Source organism: Varanus komodoensis, unplaced genomic scaffold, assembly GCF_004798865.1.
Source record: "Varanus komodoensis strain SLA01 unplaced genomic scaffold, ASM479886v1 scaffold2, whole genome shotgun sequence".
In the NCBI taxonomy this organism is placed as follows: Eukaryota; Metazoa; Chordata; class Lepidosauria; order Squamata; family Varanidae; genus Varanus; species Varanus komodoensis.
Genome location: NW_025335568.1, coordinates 46347643 through 46361200, shown reverse-complemented (window position 1 = coordinate 46361200; position 13558 = coordinate 46347643).

The following is a 13558-nucleotide window of genomic DNA, read 5'->3' as shown; positions in this document are numbered from 1 at the left end:
GATGGTGTAGGTGTGAGGTCCTTGACAGAAGTCAGAGTGTGCCAAGGAGGGAGTGGCAGGCAGTTGCACAATCCTTGCAACTCTTGATTGAAGATCTAACACCAAGAAACACCTAAAAACATGTGCACAAGAAGCCATCCCTAGAGGAAAAGGCAAAAGAGAGAAAACAATTGCCTCGTATGTTCCTTCCTTCATCCCCAAAATACAACCAGGAACTTTGTTGGCCAGCAAAACATGAGGAAGACGTGCAGCAAAGGTAACCAAGCAAATCCTTCATTCAGTTTTAGATTGCAATAATACTTGGATTAATGAAGAGGATAACCCTTCTAACCCAAGCAGCAGTGAGTAGAATAAGGAGATCTTATCTCCATTGTCTGGAAGCTCAAACACACACACATAAACTCACACATAATCTGTTTGACTGTTTCAATGACCTGTTAATGAAGAAGGGTCTACCAACTTCACTGAAAAAGGGAAGTAATTTATATGGGAATAAAACATTAGGAAGCAGCCTCCCCCTTATTTTCACTTGGACTCTATCTGTGGTGTAGTGGAACAAGAAAGGTGTGCAGCACCAGCACTTTTTAATTAGGAGGGATGCTAAGCAGAATTCCCAGCTTCTTCTGAATTTTGCTGCAATCCTTATAGTATCAGGGGGGTTGCTATGATGACTGTTATCCCAGAAACAATAACTTGTCCCCTATTGCAATCTGGGTGTGACTTGATTGGAATAAGCAATGGTGAACCATTAGATTTATGAAAGACTTACTCCTGCTGGAGATAAAAACTGCTAGAACCATCTGTTGATACAGAACAACCTGTCTGCTTGCACTTTTAGATGGCCCTTGGGGGCATGGAAGATGAGGACCTGATCTTCTAAATGTACCACTAGACCACTGGCTTCTAAAACCTAAATGAGCCTCCCATTCTAGCTCCCTGCAGCATTCCCCAAAATTTGCTCCTGAAGGGCCAAGGAATTTCCTGCACAACATAGCATAGCTCAAAACAGTAGCTCAATTGGTTAGTTCCAGATTTAGGTGTGGCAGACGGGATTGCAGAAGTCGACTCCTCAGATTTCCTTCCCCCACAGCAATATCCAGCCTCCAATGCTCATACAGCGTATCACACAACACACACTCACTCACTCACTCACTCACTCAGTGAATGTGCTAGACTGTGGTGCATGAGAAAGAGAAGATCCTCAAAGCTGGACCAGTCCACCTATATTTTATTTATTGTATTTATGTTGTTGTTCTGTGGCATCAAGTCCTCTCTGACTTATGGTGACCCCATGAATGAAAGCCTTCCAAAATGTCCTATGCATGATGGTCCTGCTCAGTTCTTCTAAATTCAGGGCTGTGGTTTCCTTTTATGAAGTCAGTCCATCTTATATTTGGTTTTCCTCTCCTTCTTCTGCCTTTGACTTTTCCCAGCATGAGTGACTTCTCCAGGGATTTTTCCCTTCTCATGATGTTCCTAAAGCAGGGGTCTCAAACTCGCGGCCCACGGGCCAATTGCCGGGATGGGCAGGGCACAGGGGAGGGGCCCTGCGGCCTTCAAAGTGCCGGTGGCGCCCGGGCCGGCCTCCGGGAGCGATGCGGGATGAGTGGCCCACCACCACCGCGGTGGTGGAATACTTGATGCGACCCAGCCTCACCCAGGCTCTACTTCCAGCGGCCCCCAGGTAAGTTGAGTTTGAGACCCCTGTCCTAAAGTATGATAGCCTCAGTTTTGTCATTTCTGCTTCAAGGAAAAGCTCTGGTGTGATTTCATCTGGGAATCACTTGTTGTCTTTCATCTGGAACTGACACTTGTTGTCAGTCCTGGTTATTCACAATATTATATTTATATCCTACCTTGTTTTCCTTCCAAGGAACACAAGGCAACTTAAATAATTTCCCCCACTTCTTCTCAATCTTATCCTTACAACAGTAATCCTGTGAAGTAGGTTGGGCTGAGAGTCTGAGACTGTCCCAAAGTCATCAGGTGAGCTCCATGGATGAATGGGGACTAGAACCCAGGTCACCTGAGATACAGTCCTGCACTTTTAACCACTATACTACACTAAACCTCAAATCTGCATGATTTTTAGGGATCCCCCTTTCTCCTGCATCACAAGCATTCAGCAGGACCCCCTGCAATTAAGAGACAGATGGGGAAAACCAATTCTACCAGTCCAGTTGCAGATGTCTAAATCTGGACCAATCCAATGATTATTTAGGTGAACAGTTTGGAGCATGGGGTCCCTGAAGCAGAGAGGGAAAAATATTAGTTGCTGTGGGCATATCTGCATGATAGCTGTTTGCACTATGTTCTGGGCTGTTAATTGGAACCTGAAAATGCAGAAAAGATTTTACCCACTACAGACTGCACATCCAGTGCTCATTCTAAGATATTTCCCCTTATGCAGCCTTGCAAATGGTAAACTACAGTACTTCATTTTACTGAAAATAGAATTAACCTTCATGACACACATGGTTGGATAAGGAGAAATGAAGTATTCTCAGCTAAGGGTGCAATCCTGTGCATGTTTAGACAAAATGTGTCCTATGGTTCCCAACATGCCCTGCTCAGCCTACCCAGCAATACTGGCTGTGGCATCCTAACTCGGCAATGCAACACTATCACTTGCTGTTAATTCTCTTCCTACAGCTGGAAACCCACATTGTTTGTGCTGTATTGTTTCCAGCAGCCATTGATCTCAGTATCATAATATGTGTACACATCTCCCATGATCCACTGATGGGTTCCTTAAAATTCCTGAGTTAGATAATGGCTTGTATAGCCACATCTTGGTAACTAAGTTTGGCTTACTTATCTTAACATAATCCTTAAATATTGTTTAGAGGTGAGTGTTTTTCATTTTGTTTTTAAAGTTGGCTATTCACTTCCTCTAAAATCTTCAAGAAATCCATTTTTGGCTTCAAGTGCTGACTTAAATTATTTGTGCTTCCCCTCACTTTATATCCAAGCAAAGAATTTGGCCTTTTGTTGGCTTCCACAGACTCGGAAAGAATTATTATTGTTGTTTTTTTAAGTTCTAGAAAATAGCTAAAGTTCCTGCTAGTGTGTTAAAGTTGGAATATCCCTTTGTCATAGCCAGATTTATAGCATGGATCAAAAACGATAAAAGGGGGTGTTGCATCCTGTCATTAAGGATAATTAATATTTTCGGTGGCATTTTAACCATTTCTCCAGTGTCTCTTGTTAAAAGCCAATTGTTGACTTTTCATCCATGTATGCCAAACACTTTCACTGAAACCCTAACAAGACTTTAATCTTACAACCATTATTTCTTAATAGTCTTGGATGCAGGCAGCATATGGAAATGGATTTCCTTTTTCAGCTCCGTGCAATAGCCTGTCATTAGCAAGCAGCATTCTGCAGAACTATTATGCACAGAGACATTTAAAGCATTTCGACAGTGATGCGCCACTTTTTAAAATGTCGTTCATGTGCCATTTATTATATATTGCGCCAACGTTTTTGCCCTATCCTACTTTCAAATATCTCTCCTCTGATTCAGCCACTTTACTCTCTGCTGTACAGTAAAAGTCATAATGAATGAGATCATGCTTGCTTTCTTTTTCTTTTTTTAATGGATTTTGGAGAACTTTTCCCTCTTCTTGGGCAATAAATCTGCCTTTGAAAAACCACAAAGACAAACATTTGACCATTTGACAAGAAGACTGCATGGTGACATCACTCGTCATGTATTTCTTATTAGTGGGTAGATTCCACACTTCAGATTTGGCAACAAAGCACTACCCCTTCCCTCCGTCTTCCAGTGCTGCTATTTTTAGTGACTTTTATTCTACCCATTTATTGGAATCGTCCCAGGTTGTGTCTCAGAAGCACCCTCTTCTTGCTTGTACTTGTGGGCTGAGCACAGAGTGACTCGAAGCTTGCAAAAATTGCCCACTGCAGCCATCAAGCATTCTCATACTTCCTAAGTGTTCTAAAGATTCCTCAAGAATTACATACACAGATGGAGTTTTGGAAATCCTTCATTTCTGGTGGTATTTTGAATCACAGTCCTATTGGCAACAGCTTACGTCTAAGTAAAGACCTCAGTGTGTGATGCCATCCATTTTAAGAAGTTCGGCAATGTTTTTTATATCTTCATTCACATTTTAATTCAAATGTTACTGGCTTCACAACATTCATTAAGAGAATCTGGCATCCACACACACAGACATGCACTCATTTTTCCATTATTCTTCCCCCTCTGCAGTCTTATACTGAAACTAATGGGGCCTTTTGCGTCGTTTCCACCAGCTTTGAACATATATTAGACATGCCTTTTCATTTAAAGACTTCTGCTTAAAGGACTTCTAGCTTGCTTTGCATTTCTTTCACACATTTCACTTGGTATTCATTGCAATTTTTGCTCAAGAAGGCACTTCTCTTCAGTGGGCTTTGACAGAATATTTTTGACAGAATATGCTATAGGCAATTTTCCTGGGTTCTCTGATAGATGGAGTACAGAGGATGTATCTGATTTCATTTAGTCTCATTCCTAATAAATCCCAATTGCAAAAATATTTTTTCTATCCTGTCTTAACTTCAGTTGGCAGGGTAGTTTGGGATAGCAATGGTGAAGAATCCCCAGCAAATATAACCAAAGATACGCCAAGTTTATCCATGATGATGCTCAACCAGTGGTGAGAGAGGAATGGGGATAATGTATCTCATCATAGTAGGGAAGACTGTCAAAGTGAGCTGTGTTTCTGCTCCATCTGTTGTCTGGGTGCCAAGAGTTGAGAAACTTCAAGGCTCCTCCTGGTTTTCCATTTGTACAGTTCTTTACCTTTAAACCAGACTCAGATTTTCAAATAGGGAATGCCTTCAAATGGAGGAATATTCTCTGTAAAGTAGCATACATAATGACCTTGGAGTTGCTGTTACCATGAGACCACAATGAGACTATCATGTTTCCTACAGTGGCCAACTAGTTGACTCCAAGAAGCCCACACATAATAGCCTTTTCACACTGTCTGTCTACTGCATGTGGTACTTAAAGTCTTTTGGTCTCTGCATTTTCATATAGCTATGAGAACTAGTAACATACTGATAGACTTCTCCATGAATTTATCCACACACGTGCATGCACACACACTTTAAATTCATATAAGGTGGTGCTGAAAATTTCATAAATTACTTAGGGGTTATATATTTCTGTAAATGAAAAGCAAGCCTATAGAACAAGTTCCATGTATCTTTCTAATGCTGGCCACTCTGGTCAATATTAAATTATTATGATTACATTTCTGTACTGCACATAGCTGAAGCTCTCTGGGGAGTTCCCAACATTTAAGTCACTCATCCAGATTTCAACCAGGTCTGACCCTGCTTAGCTTCCAAGATTAAGCAGGATCAGGCACTATGGTATTTCTGCAAAACATGAAAAGACAGCAGAAATAGCCTAATCAGAAAAATATTGAAGAAGGAAAGAAGGGTGACTGCTTGGCAACCAAGAAAGTCACAAGGGTGACTGCTGGGCACCCAAGAAAGCCTCTCTGTCATTGTTGTGCAGACCTAATGAAGTCAAGAAGGGCTGGGGCAGTCAAGGAGGATTAAGAGTAAAGAAGAATTCAGATTTTCCAGGCTGGATAGTTCAGAGTACTGACATGTAATAACTCCTCCTTCAATGTAAAACACAATTTGCATTCCTTATATTGAACTAAAGCACTGTGGAAACATCTACCAACAATCTTGACACAGCTTAAAGAATACCATTAATAACTAAGGAAGGGTTCACACAATGATTGACCACAATGGGTTTAGGCTAGGATACATGTGCGACTTGACTAGTGGAGTGCAGGAGCAATCTTAGGTGATGAATCAAGGCTAATGTATAAAAGTGACCCATCCACCATTATGTTTTATATGGCAACTGCACACGCTATCACAACATTTGTTTCTTTTTTGCAAGCTTCTGATCCAGAAATGTTCAGTCACCTGGATGATCTTAGCCATCTCAGAGCATTCGTAGTCCCTGGATTACAAACAAGTTCTGTTCCTAAGAAAATGGAAATTTGTTCTTAAGTCCAGTTCATATGTAATTAGGATCATGTATAGCTAGACCACCATATTTGTGGGGGTTAGAAGTGCAGTACCCATGTGAAAGATGAAAAACTGCAAATATTTTTATCCCCCTTCCCCAGTCTAGGCTCACCAGTGCCTCCTTTCTCTTTGCAGCAAGGAAATGCTAAAGAGATTTCTCCTTCTGGACAGGTGGGGCAGGAAGGCATGCTTCAGAGGCCTCCCTTTCTTCCCGTTTGCTTCCTTTCTCTGATGATGATTTTCCACAGTTTTTTTTTTTAATTTAATTAATAGGCTTCACAGCAGTTCATTTGTAAGTACGGGTTTCAGACTTTCATCACTCAAGGACTGAAGAAAGAAAAGCAACAAGCCTATCACCAGAATATGAATTACTATGTTTTCCTCCCCCACTTTTGAGAACAATTTCCTGCCAGATTGGTATCAGTGGTGCCATGATAGTGGGACCTTAGGGGAGACATGCAGGGCCGCATCCAGCAAAATGAGTAGGAAGGCACCAAAGGCAGCAGCGCAACCAGTGTTATTAAAGAACAGGCGTTGCCCCTCTGAAGTGGTGCGGGTGGCTTACAAGGCCATTCTGAGGAGCATCTAAAATTACTTCCCTGTATCACTGATTGGTAGAAGTCTATAGGATTTGGATGTTTACTGTATAATAATCATTACATGAAATCCCACTAAACTATTTTGTTTTATATTCCTTCTTAGTTACATACTATTATATGTAAACAGGATCTCAAGTTTATTATAATATAAACACCCTCTTTATAAGACACACCTCAAATTGGACACACCTCAGAGATCCTAGTGCAAATTGTTTTAACTACTTCTGCTAAAATGTTAATCCTGGCAGCAAAAGCTATTGCCTCAAAAAGCAAACTAGTGAATAGGAAATACTAACTTGCGGCATTTATGTGAGACAAATTTAAAGATCTCTTTTAAAAATGCTTTGGCCTTTTAAGGGAAGTATTCAGATGCATTTTTCAGAGGGTATATAAATGAAGGAGGTGGGTAGGAGCAGTACTAAACACTGCAAATTGTTGCAGAATTCAAACCTGTTTTCATTTATTAAATGTTATTACATAATGGAAGTGGGATGCTGTAATTCAACCCAAATGGAGAAGTTCAGAAAGTGGGTGGAAATGATTCAGGACATTAAAGAGAAGCTGTTTAAATTACAAATCTTTCTTATAATCAGGAGTGAAGTGGTTAATTTAAAGGTTTTACTGAAAAATAGGCTGGCAAAACTATTTCAGGGATATTTCTCTCTCTCTTTCTCCACACAACCCCTATGTTAATTGGGAAGGAAGGGAAGAAAGAGAAGAGGGACCTCAGTTCCAGGGTTCCCACATACACACAAGTTCCATTAAAGAATGGGGAAGCAGACATTGGAAAGATCTGCAAAGAGCAGGAATCAAAGATCAGCTACAGGGAGAGTAAATCCAGGCTGACAATTCTGTTTGGCTTGAAAAGGTTTTTGACAGATAGACCAAGACAATGACTTTGTTGCTGGGGATAGGTGCATGTTTGGCAAAAATTCTTACAAACTTAGTGGAGTATTCATTATAGAAAAACAATGACATTGCTTACAGAGAAATTAGAGGCACGTGAACACACCCAGACTTTTCTTCCTGAAATGTACTCATGGTGAAAGAAAAGAAAGAAAGAAAGAAAGAAAGAAAGAAAGAAAGAAAGAAAGAAAGAAAAGCTGGGATTGTCATCAAAATACACAGGCTTCCGCCAGTCAGTAGCCCCTTGTGACAATCTATGAATTTGTTTGGAGGCTCCCTGAAAGGACTTTTGATCAGAGTATTTTTCATACGGTGAAGTTCATTCGCTTGATGCTTGTTTTATTAAGGTTTATTTTACGCTTATAAATTTGAGGCAAATGCAGCTGTTATTTCCTTTGCTGCCTAGCTTTGATGAGCGTGGCTGGTCGAAAAGAAGCAGAGAGTGACACTGGGTAAAAATAGCCAGGGGACTGTAACTTCCACCATCTGGAGAAAACAATGTGGAAAGGAGGGAAAAAGTGAATAGGTGGAGAAATGTACCAACTGAAAGCTGCTTTTTTAGTTAGAAGAGAAGTGTCTCATAGATGACTGGAGGAAAAGGGAACAACTAAAAAAATACAGTTCCGAACCTTCCTTCAGCCTTCCCAATGCTAAACCCATGAGGTATATATGTATCTGTGAAAATGCACTTCAGCAATTCCACCTCCAAAACTTCCTGTCGTAAAGGTTTCAATAAATTTTTACCATTGTTACAAATAATTCCCTGGATCCTTCTTAGAAAGATTAAGTAAATTCTCCAGTATCATATGAAACTTCAAAGAGCGAGGAAGAAAATTAGGCATTTGGAATAGAATAGTATATTAGCACTGGGGAATCTGCCTTGGTGGAAAGTAATTCATGAGCAAAAGGTTTATTTATTTCATCTTTAATTATTGATGTACTTTTGCAGTTAGTCTCTAAGGGAAGAGACAGCTTTTGCTGTCAAGGCTGAAATGATTTTACAAAAGTTCTTCCAGTAAGTGTAAAGTAGGAAGAAAAAGCATTCCACAAAAATACCATAATGAAAATACTGCATTTCAATGCTTTCCTTTTTTTCTTTTTTTCCCCTTTTTTCAAAGGTTGGAAGGGGGAAGAGGAGATTTCACTATTTTTTATAGCATACATTCCTGAACACTCCCATTTGTTGTCTAGATTCCTGTTTGTGACCTTCAGATTCCATATTCATGATGTCACCAGCTGCTTTTCTCCCCCTTCCCTTGGTATTGTATTAGAAAATGGAAACAATACAAAAATACTTCCCTCCGCACCCTGTTTTGCCCTTTTAATAAGTATAGCCTTGACAACCATGAAAGAGATCAAGCATTTTGAAATTGCAAAAGTGACTAGAGGAAGTGGATGTGTAATAAATAGTTCGCAAACAGTGCTAAACAAATTTCTACTACCTCAGTATTTGAGATGTAGGGTCTGAGGTTTTAAACAAGCTAGTAGTTTTAAGAAGCCGTTCTAGGTGTGCTCATTGTAATACGATGACCAGATATGAATAAGACTGCAATGCTTGTTAGGATCTACCTCAATTTCTGCATAATTTCAGTCTGATTCCAAAATAGGCACCACATTAAAATGTGAAAAGGCTGTATAATGGATGGGAATTAAGGTCATACTGCCTGTCACTACTGCAGTGTTAGAAAGATAGCCAGGACACAGGAGAGGATCAGGCAAAGGAAAAGGGAAACAACCCAGGGACTCAGAAAATAAACCATAGTTTATTTACTTGTCTACCAGACTTATCCTGGCTAGGGCAATAAACTATGATTCAGAGAAAGCTGGGGTTAATCTGATTTGAGAAACAGACTACTATATTCCTGTAAAATGCTCTGAGTCAGGTTTTGATGAGCCTTTGAGTAAAGAGAATTTTGGTCCTAGAGTCTGTCTCTGTCCATGAGGTTATGCATGAAATAGGAAATAGTAGTATAAAAACCTTTGTAATATCAGAATCACACCAGCTGGTTAAGTAGATGAATGTGGAAGGAGAAGTTCAATAAAATAAGCAGTTTTTCTTGGATATCTGTCAAGGGACCAAGTGTAGCAACTGAATCTGCTTAGCTCACTACTGGACACCTTAATCTCTTCTCTGGGTCCACTCACCAGATTTTTTTCTAGATTAAAAATGTTCAAGACAGAGAAACTTGTGAACTTGTTATTTGTGATTCTGCTTTTTGCACCACTTCACATTCTGGGATAGTTGGAGAAATAGCTTGTGAGCATATGTAAGACAGCTTCCTGTGTTTGCCAAAAGAATGTGAGCACGGCTTACTGATTCCTTGCAGATCAGGCATGAATGGAGAAGAGAAGGGAAGCAAAAATACCACACTGCTTGTGCGAACATGTGGACCAGGGGAAGCCCTTCTGATTCCTGCCATGACTCCTTGTCCTTACCAATCAAACATAGTCTTCTTTCCTGTGTAGCTTTCTCCTTTCATCAACTGTTTAGTGCCCTAATGGTCTAGAAAATTAAAGCATCAAGTATTTTACTCAGACTAGAACTTGTTAAAGGTTTTTAATGCATATCTTTGATAAAAATATGTGGGGGGTTTTGGTGCAGAATTTATAGGGGCTTTTTTCCTTGTTTGATTTTCCTGAAACAGAATTGGTTTCTTTGTTGCAGAACTGATTTTTAGAGCTCATAAGCAGAAGGCCGGCATGTAGCCACTTGAGATGATGTACAGAATACCAAAATCCACAATGCAGTACACAACAAAACCATAAGCGCTGCTCTATGACTCTAAATTACAGCTGCATTCCAGGAACCGTATATTCCCAAATGATCTCTGACTGAATCCAGAGCCTAGTGTGAAGTCTGACATAAATAATAAATAGTAAACCTGAGCTTTAGAGGTGTTGGGAGTTCTTTAGTTTCAGTGGACATTATAAGTGGCACTTCCATAGATCAGCCTGAAAGTTTCCTTTTCTAATAGATTTATAAGCCGAATGTGGTTACTTTCCTAAAGAAAACCTAGAGGCCCAAACCCATCAAAACCAGGTCAGACTGCCTGTACACTGGATAAAGGAATGTTTCCTCTTTCTTTCTCCCTCTCTCGCTCTCTCTCGCTCTCTCTCTCTCTTTAAATACTTTTCTCCTAAGGGATTTATAGATATAACACAGATTCCCAGTGCTGAAATCCAACTGCTGAAGTAATATCACTACGAGAATGTAACAGCTCACATCTTTGTTTTATTAATTTTACATTTTAAAGTGTTCCGATGGACAATAGGCGTATTCTTAGCTTTTTTTAAATGGTTTTGTAAAGTCTGTAACAAGAGTAATGAAACTGCTGCCCAGGGACAGTTTACTGGACATTATTAAGCATCTTCTGCACTTTCAACAAAATTGCACCCTCCACTGTTTTGTTATTTTCTTTAAAAGAAAAATTTGTATTGGTTATGTCTAGCTGACTTCACAAGCATGAAATTGTTGGTCTAAAGAAGGGGTGTGTGAATGTGTGTGTGTGTTTTAAGAGCATACTCTTAAGCCAAACCATTCTGTACCTTGTGTAAAGTAGTGGTCACTATTTTTATTTTTTCCCAGTAACTTACAGTAATATTAGTAGAAATCAGAAGAAGAAGTGGCAGTTTCTCTGCCATTCTTTTCTCAATCAGCAGCAGCTTCAACTTACCGCTTTGTCTCCATTTTATATTGTTTGATTCAATGTTCTACGTCATGTGGATCCATTTTTAACCACTTATTTTAATTGAATAAACTGGATGGCTCCCATCCAGACAGGGAGCCAGCTGTGTTGTGAAAGAGGTTCCCAAGCTCCTTCCAAACTACCTCAGGAACCCTTTCTCCAACTGTTGCTTGTACTCTTTCTCCGCTTCCCTCCTCTCACTCTTCCATGCATGCATATGGACAAAGGTCTTTGTTTCTGAAGGTAGGAGCTGTAAAGGAAGAGAGTGAGACAATGCTTTCAGAGAGATGCAGGGCCCTCAAACAGTGAAGCACTACACAGTCAGGGATCTGGTTCATCTGGGTCATTATAGTTTCCACCAACTGGCAACAGTCTCAGAGTTTCAGACAAAGGTTTTCTCTTTCAGCCCTGCCTGGATGGAGATGCTGAAAATGGAACCTGGTGCTTCCTGTATGCAGTCCACCCCTCTTCTCCATTCTCAGTGAGCTTCAGCATGACTTCTGCCCATCTGCTTATGAGCCAGCAAGTGTGTAACAGTCATATATGACATTTTATTTTGTTTGTTTGTTTGTTTTTGGAAGAAGGAACAGATGGGAACCCTGGCAGTACATTACAGGAATGTCCTGGTACCATGGCGTATTCATTTTAAGTGACCGGTCCTTCAATAGAATGATCTGTGTCTCTTCCTCTACTGTGATAGTATATGAAGGCAAAAGTGATGCCCTCTATAATATTACAGTATTGCAGCATGCACGGAGGCATTCAGCTGAAAAACAGCTGGTAATGGGAAGAAGTCCACACAGGATATTAGAACTGAAGAACAATGTTGAAATATATAAGATATCTAGGCATGTGCTTTACTTCCTAGATCATAAAAACATACCACAGGAAGTTCTTTGATGCAATCTGATTGTTACTTTGCAAAACATCATTAAAAATACCCCTTGTAGCACCAGCCTGTCAGCCTGAATTTCTAGAGAACTGACCCATTTCCAGCAAGTACAAATATATCCCGATTATTCATCACTTCTTTCTTTATTCTTGGCAGCTTCAAGGCACAACCCATCTATTTTTGATCTACCAAGGTACAAGACAGCAAAGTCTCCATTCATTCATTTTCCTACCTGCTCTTCCGTTTTGCTGCTGACATTCACTGAGCTGTGGTTTTTATTTTTTGGGAAACACCATGGGCTTTCCATACTGAAGGCTGCAGTCTTAACTGATATCACTGGCTAAAAGGAACAGGTGATAGTGAAGACCTCTCAGACTCTGGCTAGTTACTGCCAGTGTAAGTTAGGGCTGAGATATTCAGGAAAGTTTGGACTCACAGTTTCTCCCAAGTTCACCTTGAAACTTGGCTCACTGTGTTCTGTTTTCAATGGTGATGTTTTTCTTTTCATTCAAATGCTTTTCTTTTCATTCATAGCTAATGGAGCAGGATGAAAATCTAAGAAATAAATAAAATAAATAATTCAAAGGTGGAAAGTGCGTATTTTGTTATACCTTTTGAAATGCTCTTCCAAATGTGGACTTCCCTCCACAGACTGAAGCATGAAAATGCACTTCTTTTTAAAAAATCTGCATTTTAAAATATACATTTTCTTAAAGTGCCCATTTTCCGAATGCAAGCTAGAGAATGTGTGAATTTCTCCAAAAACTGTGATCTTGTTTGTTTGTGCAAAATTGGGTTGAAAATGAATAAAAATGAAGTTCTCGTACATCCCTTGTCAGAACAGACAATACTTGATGGACAAATAGCTTGAACTGGTATCATGCAGTTTTCACTTATTTCTAAGTTTCTTAAACCCAGTGCTTGCCAATCTGTTGTTATTCTTGTATTTCTAGCCTTGGGACAGGGTCCAAAGAACTGTGAAATGAGTTTTGTGAATCCAAGGAGGCTTTAGGCATGCTTTCCTCTTGCAGCAGCCAACCACATTGCATAACAAACTGACATGACAAATTGTTTATACTGTGGCACGAGAGTCAACTGTTGAAAGATAAAACGCAAAGACTCCACTGAGCAAGCACAATCCTTTCTCTGAGTGTAAGGAGCTCTTTGGAGTCCAACATCTATCTTGTACTGAAAGCATTTGGAAGGTGGCCCTTACTATTGTCTCTCTCTCTCTCTCTCTCTCTCTCTCTCTCTCTCTCTCTCCTTCCGTCCTTCCTTCCTTCCTTCCTTCCTTCCTTCCTTCCTTCCTTCCTTCCAAATATATGAAATAGCTTTCTTTTCCCTTTAACTAGATATAATCTATAAATGTTCGTCACAATTGTGTGTGTGTGTGTGTGTGTGTGTGTGTG